This window comes from Mastomys coucha, unplaced genomic scaffold, assembly GCF_008632895.1.
Source record: "Mastomys coucha isolate ucsf_1 unplaced genomic scaffold, UCSF_Mcou_1 pScaffold21, whole genome shotgun sequence".
Classification (NCBI taxonomy): domain Eukaryota; kingdom Metazoa; phylum Chordata; class Mammalia; order Rodentia; family Muridae; genus Mastomys; species Mastomys coucha.
The window spans coordinates 192,405,207-192,418,379 of NW_022196904.1; positions in this window are offsets into that span (position 1 = coordinate 192,405,207).

Genomic DNA, 13,173 nt, shown 5'->3' on the forward strand with positions numbered 1-13,173 from the left:
ACATTGTATACATATAATAAATAAAATATTAAAAAAAAAAAAGGTGTGCACCACCACTGCCCAGCTCATCTTTAGTTCTTAAGCACATCTGCTCATCTACTTCCATTTTCCCATATGCTTAAACACAAGAACACACACACACACACACACACACACACATATATATATATATATATACACACATATACATATATATAAAACACAAATATAAATGTGTTTTATATATATATGAATGAAAATACACTGTTCTCTACACAAAGCTCCTTGGTGTACCAGTTCTAAGCCTGTAACTACACTGAAGTTCAATTGTGATTTTTCCCAGTGTCCAAACATAGTGTGCTTTCCTATACCAGATTACCAACCCCTTAACATAATACTTCAGGCTCCAACTCAAAGCCTTCTACTACCAAACCATTCTTGACCATAGGGCATCTTAGCTGCCCCACTCCCTGTGCTCTTGGCCCATAACACCATTAAATTCCATCATAGCACCCATCTCTCTAGCCACCCTGCCCATCCTGCAGCCCTGTTAAAGGGCTGGCTGAATTCCCCCTCCAGTCTACTGGCCTCCAGAGTGAAGATTAGACACCAGCCACTGCTTTTCAGTAATTACTCTCAGAGCGTTCTCTTTCCCTCCTCCCTGAACTCCAAACTTTGAAGCTCACTACTTGCAACTTAGACCAAAGCTTCTTATGGGATTATGTAACTGAGTGTGGTAGCTACAAAATGTTAGGCAGCAGTGAAAGGTTCCTGAACATACACAGTCAAAAATTAATTCAAAATCCATGCATAGTGGGGCTGGAGAGATGGCTCAGAGGTTAAGAGCACTGACAGGGGCTGGTGATGGCTCAGCAGGTAAGAACACTGACTGCTCTTCTATAGGTCCTGAGTTCAAATCCCAGCAACCACATGGCAGCTCACAACCATTTGTACCTCTTCTGGTGTGTCTGAAGACAGCTACGGTGTACTTACATATAATAATAAATAAATTTTAAAAAAAAATCCATGCATAGTAAACCAGAGCCAGCCCGTGTTGCATCATACAGCCTTGGTTCTGAACATGTGCAGTTTGCACATGTTTTTATATCCAACCAAGCAGAAAGCCTGAAAAAAGCTAAAATTACCTAGAATTAGGGCAGAGAGTTGGGTTATCAGTTGAAAGCACTAGCTGCTTTTCCATCAGACCTGGGTTTGATCCCCAGCACCCACAGGGAAGCTCACAACCATCTATACCTCAGGTCCCAGGGAATCTGACACTAGCTTTGGCCTCTCGATGGTATCAGCCACATAAGTGGTACAAAACAGACATGCAGTTAAAACATGAAATTTTTAAATGAAAAAAATAATTTTTAAGATAACTGAAATTAGTATTTATATAGGAAGTTTTTTTTTAAAGATTTATTTTTATTTATTTTATGTGTATGAGTACACTGTAGCTGTACAGATGACTGTGAGCCATCATGTGTGTGACTGCTGGGAACTGAACTCAGGACCTCTGCCAGCCCCGCTCGCTCCTGCGTAATTCACTGTAGCCGTCTTCAGACGCAGCAGAAGAGGACATCAGATCTCATTACGGGTGGTTGTGAGCCACCATGTGGTTGCTGGGATCTGAACTCAGGACCTTCAGAAGAGCAGTCAGTGTTCTTACCCACTGAGTCATCTCACCAGCCAACTTTAATGAAGTGTCGAATTTATATGCATACCAAAATTTGTTTTAAGATAAAGTTCTTTATGATTTATCAGTTTAATTTATATACTTATTTTATATTCCTGGAGCCATGTAAAAGTTTCTCGGATGAAAGGGGTCAAAAGTGGGAAAAGTTTAAGAAACCCCTCACTAGGCCACCTACTAATCCTCCAAGTTACAACCCAAAAATATATATAAATCCCAGACCATGCCTTTCATCCCCAGTTTAGTGACATGTGAATGCATTTAATGGAGTTTGAACCCAATCTTTGTACATGCTACACAAAGTCTTCCAGAACTGAACTCATCCCTCTTAATTGTTTGAGACAGGTTTTCTCGGTGTAACCCTAAACTGTGCTGGAACTCACTTTATAGACCAGGTTGGCCTCAAACTCACAGAGATCCACCTGCCTCTGCTTCCAGAGTGCTGGGATTAAAGGCATGCACCACCATGGCCAGTATTCTAACCCTCTTTTTACCTTTTGTTTTGAGATGGGTCTTCCTAAATTGCTTAGGTGGAGCCTTGAACTTATAGTCTTCTAGCATAAGCTTCCTCGGTAGCTAGGATTACAGGCTGGGTTTGAACTTACTATAGGGCTAGCAAGATGGATCAGCAGGTAAAAAGCTCTGTATACAAGCCTAATAACCCTGTTCAATAGATAGAACCCAAGTAATAGTAGGAGAGAATTAACTCCTGAATTCTGTCCTTTGACCTCCATATGCACACCCACACTCCTGTGTGTACATCACACACACACACACACACACACACACACACACACACACTGATAATAAAAATATTAAGAAAAACAGTATTTGCTGCTCTTACAGAGGACCTAAGTTCAGTTTCCAGCACCCACATTGTAGCTTATGATAATTTAGAATTTGCATTCCTTCAAATCTGTATCTCTAAGCTAGAGAGATATGTGTAGTACATCTTTAATTTCAGCTACTTGAGAAGCTGAGTCAGGATTATGAGTTCAAAGTCAGCTGGGTAATATAATCAGATTCTGTCTCCAAAGAAAACTCTGCTTCCATTTTGCTACCCCTCAACCTCTATTTTCTCCTTTCCCAACTTAGAGTCTCTCATTGTTGTGATTTTATACACGCACACACACACACCCACACACGTATAATCTTTTCTGACTCTTCTCGCTTTATTATCACCTGAAAAATCCAACTGCAGGTCAAATCTGACCACATACTTCTTCTTGCAGCCAAAGTTGGCTAGAAAAAATGTGCAGTCATGGAAACAGATGTAACCTCAAATCCCAAACCATAACTCTTGCAATCCCTCAGCTACTCTTTTGCACTTTTCTAAGCCACTACCCATTTTCCCAGCTGAGTGTTTCCCACACTATCCCTCCCTCTGCTACTTTAGCATGTTGGCCTTTTCTGTCTCAAACCTAGCTGCCTTAGTGTTGCACAATCTCCACCCTTCCTTGCTATCTGGCTAAAGCCACCCTGTATTCCAACACTTGCTCCTTCCATACACAGGCTTGACCACTTCTTGTCCTGGGAGTGTTTTCTCCCCTTTAGCTTCCAGGAGTTGGGAGCATTTTTCTCCCTATTGGCTTCCAGGACCTGATTTGCACCCCACCTTGGGACTACCACTCACCTCTCTCTGGTCCCTGAGACTGAACTATCCCAGGGCTTAGACCTTGAACCTCATTCTCTGATTAGATCTTATTTTCCTCGTTTCTAGTTCATGGCTTTAGACATCATTTCTACCCTGTATACAAAATTGCATTGACACCCTTGGATTTCATTCCTAGGAGTTAAACTTGCCACATCACACCTCTGTTTTCTATACCAAATACATGTTTACCATATTATATACATCTAGCCTGTTACAAACTGGACTCCTTGGTCTCCTCTGCCTTCTTTGTCATCTTTCCCAAATTAATGTCAGCAATTCTGTTCTGCCACCTATGAAGATAAAAAACATTGAAGACATCCTTGACCCAAATCAGTCAGTCCATCCAAGTCCATATCCTACAGTCATCACCATCTCCTCAAGATGCCTGGTCCATGTTGCTGACATTTTTCATGAAAAGGAAACAGTAACCTGCTAAATTGGGTTTCTGTTTCTACATTGATCCTTTTTCTTTATTCCCCACATATCAGGAAGGGAATTCTTGTGAAGTAAAAGTGAGTTGGTGTCAGTCCCCTGATGAAGACCCATTTTGTCATTCCAGCTCACTTAATGAAAATCAGTCTATCCAGTGTCTTGCACTGTCCCTGTCCTCTACCTTATCAGGTCACCACCACCACCAGTGTCACCATTACTGTGAAATCTCCGTGAAATCTTCTCTCACAGAGTAATAACAACTCCCTTTCTCTTACAGTTCTTTTTTTTTTTTTTTAAAGATGTATTTATTTATTTCATGTATGTGAATACATTGTGACTGTTTTCAGACACACCAGAAGAGGGCATCAGATCCCCATTACAGATGGTTGTGAGCTACCATATGGTTGCTGGGAATTAAACTCAGGACCTCTGGAAGAGCAGTCAGTGCTCTTAGCTGCTGAGCCATCTCTCCAGCCTTCTCCTACATTTCTTAGCACTATTCTTTTATTTCCTTCATAGCATTAATCACCATCTAATTCCCAATATTTTATCCTTTTATTATTGCCTATCCCTCTAAAATACGGTCATCTTGACAAGGGCCAGGTCTATTTATTTGCTGTGTATGTGACACCTAGAAAGCACTTGTCAATAAGTGTTTGTTGATTTCTTAGTTGATTAAAACAGGTCTTTAATGCCAGACAGAGTGGCACACACCTGTAGTCAAATCTACTAGAAGCTACTGTGGGAGTGTAGTGTGTAGCCTGGTCAATGAAACAAACTATCCAGGGAGACAGAGAGAAATCCTCAGTTATGACTGTCCATTTGCTTGTTGATCTTCTATGTGATCTTTGTAGTCTCAAGAAAGGCAATGACTGGAATAGCTCATTATTGTATGCAGGTAGTGCTAGGTACCTAGTCAAAACTCAGAAAACATTGTTTCTCTGTATTTTCAGAGCACCTTGATTATTCTACTTGCAAGAAAAAAAAAGTTCAAAACCTCACCAATCCAATTAAGATTGAACTTTTAAACAGGGATAGATTAAGGATGTACTGTGCCTCTACCAAACAGTTAAGTGGCTATGGAACTCAGCTTCTGCTTGGGGTTTTAGGAAGTTAGTCCTAAAGCTACCCAAATGAACTGGGCCAAAACAAAATGAGTAAGACACTGAAGAGTGGTTTTGGGGTGTGGCTTGAAAACAAATATCTCTGTTAAATATGTCAGTCATGATTACAAAGCAACATGGAGCAACAGGGTGTGGGCTTTCATTCTGGTGAGGTAGAGATAGTCTTTATGGAGATTTTAAATTGTGCTACAGAGCAACGTAAAAGGCACCTATTCAGAGAGCTCTATTCTAATACCAAAGTGTAAATCTGAAGATCATTCTGGTTTTCCTTTAATTTAGACTTTTTTGTATGTTTTACTGTGGACTTGAATTATGCTTTGAATTATGTTTTTTTTTCAATTTTTCAAAATAAGAGTTTCTATGTGTACTCCTCAATGTCCTGGAACTTACTCTGTAGACCAGGCTGGCCTCAGACTGACAGGGATCTGCCTGCTTCTGTCTCCTGAGTGCTGGGGTTAAAGGCATGCACCACCACTATATAGACTTTTGAATGGTATACATCAGTTGTACAAAATAAAGGGTTTCATTATGACATTTTCTTTTTCTTTTTTTTCCTTTTTCTTTTGTTTGTTTGGTTGGTTGGTTAGGGGTTTTTTGTTTTTGTTTATTTGGTTGGTTGGTTTTTTTCTGTGTAGACCAGGCTGGCCTCAAACTCAGAGAGTTGCCTGAGAACTGGGAAAGGCATGCACCTCCATCTCCCAGCTTCATTATGACATTTGCATAAGAGCATATCTTGTGCTTTGAAAAAATATTACTCCTCTTTCTCTTTTTCCTTCTACATCCCTAGTTTGAATTTTCTGCAGAGTGCTCACCTTTGGCTAAGTTTTGTTTTCATAGTTGAGAGATAAAGAGAGAGAGAAAGAAGGAGGAAGAGAAGGAGGAAAAGAAGAAGAAGGAGGAGGAAGAGGAGGAGGAGGAGGAGAAGGAGAAGGAGAAGGAGAAGGAGAAGAAGAAGAAGAAGAAGAAGAAGAAGAAGAAGAAGAAGAAGAAGAAGAAGAAGAAGAAGAAGAAGAGGAGAAAATATTTTGGTCAATGAGTCACCAATTCTCTCCAAACCCTGTAAAGCCTTGTATGCACCTGATGCAAGGAATCTTTTAACAGAAGGTTCTATCAGTGTGAACCATTAAGTTGTTGGTGCCATGGTCAGGCAATGCTCAATGCCAAGACTCAAAGTCAGAAGTCACACTATTACACTATTACACTGTTATATCACACAGTTATACTATTAACTAAAGATTCTCTTGCCAGGTGGCAGTGGTGCAGGCCTTTAATCCCAGCATTCAGGAGTCAGAGAAAGGCAGCAGATCTGAGTTTGAGACTAGCCTTGGCTACAGAGTGAGTTCCAGGACATCCAGGAACTCTGTCTTGAAACACAACACAAAGAAACCTTGTCTTGAAAAACAAAATAAAAAAAGGATTCTCAAGCAGAATACTCAATAGAAAGTAGCACTAATAAATACTGCAACTAATCTATCACATCTAACAAGTCAGGTTTACTGGGAATTGATGCAGCTAAACCTGCCAGAAATGAAACTGGCCCTGATCACCAACAAGATGTTTCCCTTATACAAGATGAAGGTGAAGCCCATAAAGTATACAGAAGAAGGATCCCAAAGAGCTTTGTGGATGCAGGTTGCACTTGGGTTTTTTTTTAATTGTCTAGATTATTTTATTTTATGTATATGAGTATTTTGCCTGAGAAAAGGGGAGCTCCAGCTTGTCTCACAGGAATGATTGTCCTTGGCTTTGTGGAGGCAGGCTTGCTGGTAGTTGTGGCTGGGAGCACAGAGAATCCTTCTACATGAGATTAGGCTATGGCTGTGTAGGTGAAGGCTTTCTTCATGACTCCCCACGGCGGATCTTGATGAAAAGAGAAAGCCCGTGGTTCTAAACAGTGTATTGTCATGGTGGAAAATGGATGCATAAAACCATACCCCACTTCTCAGGGTGGACCTGAGATTAAATACCTTTTGTAGGAAGGAATGTCCGAGAAGGGAAGCTTATTGGCTAAGCCTATGTGACCATAGGACACATTTCTTTTATGTGAGAAGCACGGTACTTGTTCCAAGTCAGGTGTCTGGCAGGGAGCAAAAGTTGTCTAAGCCTCAGGTGTGTGCCCACTGAGTCTGAGTCTCAGCTTGCTCTACCTCACGAAACTTCCTGGGATGGTTTTACGTCCCACACATCTCATACATGCCTGGTGCCATAGAGGGAGTCAGATCTCCTAGACCTGGAGTTACAGATGTGAACCAACATGTAGTTGCTGGATAAACCAGGTCCTCTGAGAGAGTAATAAGTGCTCTTAACCACTGAGCCAGCCCTCTAGCCCAGAATTTGTTTTTTGAATGAGTAATTTGAATGTGATCTGCACATCATTAAACCAAGGGTTTTTGTTTGTTTGTTTGTTTGTTTTTGTCTTTTTGAGATAAGTCTCATTCTGCAGCCCAGGTTTGCCTCAGCCTCCTGAGTATTTGGAATTACAGGGAGTTTACCACAAGTAGCTCACCAAGGGCATTTAAAAACATTAGCTTTGCAGCACTCTTGGTTCATTACTTATAACAAATGTTTTAATTGATACAAGATTGACAGAGGAAACTGAGTGTAAGTTACATGGTAACTCTCAGTATTACCCTTGTGGCTTTCCTTTAAAACAGGAAGAAATTTTTTTAGACATACCACTGTGAATAATAATTTTTTAAGTGTTCTTTGAAAGAAGTAAATAAGGATCTGTGGTGATTTGAATGAGAATGACCCTCCTTGGGCACATATAATATTTGAACATTTGGTTCTCCAGCTTGTGTGAATCATTTGGGAAAGATTAGGGGATGTGGTCTTGTTGGAGGAGGCATGTTATTGATGGCATCAGTTTGAGTCTTCTCCAAAGACTCAAACTGATGCCATTCAATTTGGTCTGTCTGTTTATCTCTCTGTATGTCTGTCTCTCTCTCTTCCCTCTCTTCTCCTCTCTCTCTGTCTCCTACTTCACCTTTATGGATTCTAATCTTCTGAAACTACAAACCCAATTATAAATTGCTTTGGTTGTGGTGTTTTATGGTTGGAATAGGACAGTAACTAAAACAAGATTCAAACTGGGTTTAGTTACATTTGTCTTAATGAACTTTTTCTTTTAACACAACAGAACTCCAAAGCTGGCAAGGCCTTCCTCATAGAAAACCTCACTGTGATAGTTAATCTCAACTGTCCACTTAACTGGATTGAGAAATGCCTAGGAGGCAGGCAGTGGCAGCGCACGCGGTAGTGAAAGGCAGGAAACAATGTATGGTTTGAGGAGGAAGCATCCCATTAGGGGCATGTCCTTGGGAACTGCTCATCATCATGGCTTCCTTTCCTGTTTTCTAGCCTCCATGATATGAGATGTTCTACTCAACCATATCTCCATGGTACACTGATACCTCTGAAACTATGATATGAAATAAATGACCCCTCCCTGTAATATTTTAGATGTTTTGGTGACATCCATGCTAAAGTAAATAATATATTTAGATATGATGGAATTCAGCTAGCTAGCAGGACAGAGTGTCAAAGCTGTTGACTGAACAACCTTTTCAGTACCCTTTTATGAACCCAACTGCCTTCTCAGTACTCTTTGAGGAGCTGAGTTACTACTCTGATGGCTCTGTTGACTGAAAGGCCCAGTGTCTGATTAATACCAATAACAAGTAGTTCCCAAATTCCATCTGTGAGAGATGAGCGTCCCTTTTACATATGACCAGAAAGGTTTGGGCCATTTTCCTGTATTGTTTTGTTTTGTTTGTTTTGAGACAGGGTTTCTCTGTGTAGCCCTGGCTGTCCTGGAATTCAATCTGTAGACCAGGCTGGCCTTGAACTATTTCAGAGAACCACCAGTCTCTGCCTCATGAGTGCTGGGATTAAAGACATGAACCACAACCACTACCACCTACCACCTGGGCATTTTCTAAATCTACACTAACATCAATGGCTCCTGACTCTTTTCTGGGAGTAGAAAGTAAGCAACATGTGCAAAAAGAAGTTGATGTAAAGGGCTGGAGAGAGGGGCAGTGGTAAGCCTGCCTGCCTAGCATGTATCAGGCCCTGAGTTAAAATCCCTAGCACCCACAATACATAAGTAAATAATTAGCTGGGTGTGGCAGCACACACCTGTAATCCCAGTAGTTGGGAGGCAGAGGCAGGCAGATTTCTGAGTTCCTGGCCAGCCTGGTCTACAGAGTTCCAGGATAGCCAGGGCTATACAGAGAAACCCTGTCTTGGGGGAAAAAAAAAGAGTTGAAAGTTATAAAAATCATCCCCAGCTATAAGGAAGGTCAGTGGCAACTGATGAGTCCTCCAAGCAAATTATTGGATTTAGGAGTGGTCTTGAAACCCCTGATACAAAACTATACTTTTCTAAAGTGATTCAAACTTTACTGGGAGAGGCACACAGTTAAGTGTGGTTAACTTCCCATGATTTCCAAGGAAACAAGAGGAGAACTGTGATGTAAGTCAGACTGTACAGCTAAGATGCAGTGCAGAGCTGGGCTTTGAACCTAGAAAGTCTATTTCTACACCCAGCTTTATCTATGGTAGAAGAGGTCAGTCTTACAGCCAAAGGTTGTCTGGTGAACTTGTCTAGCAGGTCTGACAGCATTAAGTAATGAAATAGGGAGGGAAGGAAGCAGATTTACCAGTCATCTACTCTCTTAGTCACTGTTCTATTGCTGTAAAGAGACACCACGGCCAAAACAATTCTTATAAAAGAAAAATTTAATAATTTCACAGGCTTAGTCCATTACCATCATGGTAGAGAGCATGGAAGCAGGCAGGCATGGTGCTGGAGAAGTAGCTGAGAGCTGCATCTGATCTGAGAACAGAGAAGGGGAAGCCAGCACTGACTTTTGAAACCTCAAAGCTCACCCCCCAATGACAATCTTCTTCCAACAAGATCACACTCCCCTAGTCCTAATTCTTTCAAATAATACTACTCCCTTGTGATTAAACATTCAAATATATGAACCCACCAGTGACATTCTTTCAAATCACCAAACCTATCTTCCCATAAATCATATCTCCACCTCTAACCTAGAGTCCCACAGCATAGACTAGACACAGCCTTCAATATCCTTCCCCACTCTGCACCCGACACCATCTTCCTTAAATCCAGCACTTAGGAGCTATAGGCAGGAAAATCAGAACTTCAAAGTCATCCCTGGCTACATAGAAAGTTGGAGACCAATCTGAAATTCAGAAGATCCTGAATCAAAAGAGAGAGAGAAAAAAAGAATTTTACTTAATATGTCACCAGTTCTCCCAATCCTCTAAAACTCGTGTGTCCCTGCTGCAAGGACAAAAAAAGGATCAACAAAAGGTTCTAACAGAAGGTCCAAAACAAATATCTGGTAACTGAAGGTTGGAAGAATGATATTTATTCAAGGGTCTATGGGGTGGGTGTCTCTGCAACCACCATGGCCAGCAGAGTGGCCATGCCACTTGACAGTCCTGCTCAGTATAACATGACTCAGGAACCAGTGTGGGGACAAGGATCTAGAGTCTGGATGAGTAGTTCATTTTAAGCATATTTAAGCACAGTACAATTTGGGGAAAAGGTTCCTGGAGATAATATCACAATTCCATATTACCATAAAGCTTAAGGCATGACTACATTAGGGCTCTTTTAAAGTACATGTGACATCTTCCATAAAGATAGCTTCTATAGATTGACTACATGTGACATCTTAAGGATCTGGGGAGGACATGGTGTGGGCTCAGTGTTACGGATAGCACAAACCATTGGCAGATTGTTAACCACCTCTGCTCCCAGCCTTCTGAGTGGAAAACAGGTATGTGTCTTTTCTCTTGAAGAGATACCACTTTGTGTTTAACATTCCTAATTTCCTTGGTGCTTACATGCATACACAAGACCCCCTGTGCCTCCTACAAGGGATAATATCAAGAAGTTGGAAGGTCTGTCATGTTCAGAGCTTCATCTTAGGGAACCTGTCTTTTTAATAGAAGTGGTAATGGGGAGTGAGGTGGGAAGGTGATGAGATGGTCTTCATCATTCAGGATGCATCCTTTCTCCTCTTCTGGCCAGAACATCACAATGGTCTTCAACTCTTTGAGACTGGTTCCTTTAGTTCTTTTTAGACAGACACTACTTTTTTGCAAATCGCTCACAGCAAATTACATGCATTGTATTAGTCGAGGTACAAAACTCAAGCTCAAGGCTATCCTGGACTACATGGCCAGACTGTCTGGAAAAAATTTATTTATTTATTTATTTATTTTGGTTTTTTGAGACAGGGTTTCGAATAACAAGAAGTCAGACAAGAGTGTCAGATGCCCTGGAATGGGAGTTACAGACAGTCATGAGCTTTCATGCTGGTGCTAGGAACTGAACCTTGGTCCTCTGAAACAAGTGTTCTGAACTGCTGAGCCATCTCTCCATCCCCTCCATCATTAAAAAAAAAACTTTTTAAAAGCGTGTTCACAGATTTTTCACTACTATCGGTAGCACCTAATAAACATCTTTGTACCTGCATATTAAGGGGGAAAGATTTCTTCAGGGACTTTACTGCATCCAAGCAGAGGTAACAAAGGATCTGTGGCTCAATCGTGGAGACTTGGGTCCCAGAATCCTAGCAAGGGGTGGCGAGAGAATGAGGAAAGGACAGATACAGAGACACGCATACAGTGACTCCAGAATTAGGTAGCAGTCTCTAACCTCCATACCCTTGAACCTCAGTATATCTGTTAGGTACAGCACTGGTGTCTGTAGGAGGTATCTCTAGGCTGTCAGTCTCATGCTATAAAGATCAGGGAAAAGGAAGATGCAGTTGCTAGTGATTAATGGTTCATAAACACCCATACCTGGACTCCTAAGGAAAGATTTTCCCTCTCTCTTGAGCCTATCTCATAAGGAAAATAACTGCCAATTTCCCATGTGCCACCTGGTCCTGAAATCTTTGACAGAACTTTCTCATTTCAAAATACACATTCCCTCAGGACTTAATTTATTTGGTGCTCTCTTCAATCCCTAAAATCCTTTGTGTGGAATGTTGGACCTTGAAATTAGCTCTGACCTGTTGCTTAAAGACAGCTGGTTCCCCTGTACAGGCTTGGTCTATTCCCTAAAAGTAGCATGCTGGAAGCTTAGTGCTGTGGCACAGATCTGAAATTCCTGCTACTTAGGAATCTGAGATGTAAGGATTTTGAATTCAAGGCTAGCTAAGGCCAACTGGACAGCACTATCTTAGCAACAACAAAAATATAAATTAATGGTTTGCACTTTTCTATTTCTGTAGACACTGTCAATCTACTTTCCGAAAGGCTTAATTGATTATAATATTTTCTTTACACAAGTAAACTCAGTTTCCAGAAACTCATTATGGACTGCCATAAAATCAGAATGCAATTGTAGTGATGCTGATGTTATCTTTCACATTAACTCCTAGTGTAAATGTATCTTTTATTCACCTGTAATAACTGTCATCTTGGTGGTTTACTGCCTCTATCTGTTAACCTAGGCCTAGTCCTGGAAGCTTCTAGCCTCTGTACAATCTTATCTCTGCCTAGAATGTTTTCAACCTCTGAGGCTTACTGCTGAATAAGCTCTCCTTTTTTAGTCCTTTCTGAAGTCTGGCTGGCTAGTTCAAACTCCACTACAAGCTGATGGATTCAATCTGGCTTCTCCTGAATTGCTCTACTTGGGTGGCAATATGTTTTAATCTTCTAACTCCTTTTCATTCTCTGTTCATTCTGTTTTCACCTGTGTCTAGTTTGTTCTCTTTCTGCAACTGTCTCTGTACAACTGTCCCAATAAAAATTTCCCCTTCCTTTCTCTCTCCACTGTCCCTCAAATAGCTTCCCTTTCCTCTATCTTCTCATGAGAGTTGGGCATATCCTGTTCTGTCAAATCTTTCTTTGATTTCACTTTGTCTGCCACTCAATTAGACATCACTTTCAAACATAAGAACTTCCTTCTACAAACTAACTTTACCTTCATTGTTTGGGATCAAAGGTGTTTACTAAGGGTATTTCTGAATTCCAGCCAGAGAGATTAAATGTGTGCATTAAGGGCTGAGCCACACCACAAATAGAAACAATTGGTTTTTTTTTTCCCTAGTAAATAACACAATCTTGGAGTTCACAGTGCGGTCAAATATGCTGCAACATCCTTAGAGCATCCTTATTATCAATGAATTCTGTGTTTTAACTGTTATATGCATGGCCTCCACACCCTCCAAATTAATGTATTGAAATCCTGACTTTCAAAGTCATGACTTTAGGAAGTTGAGCATTTCCAACACATATTA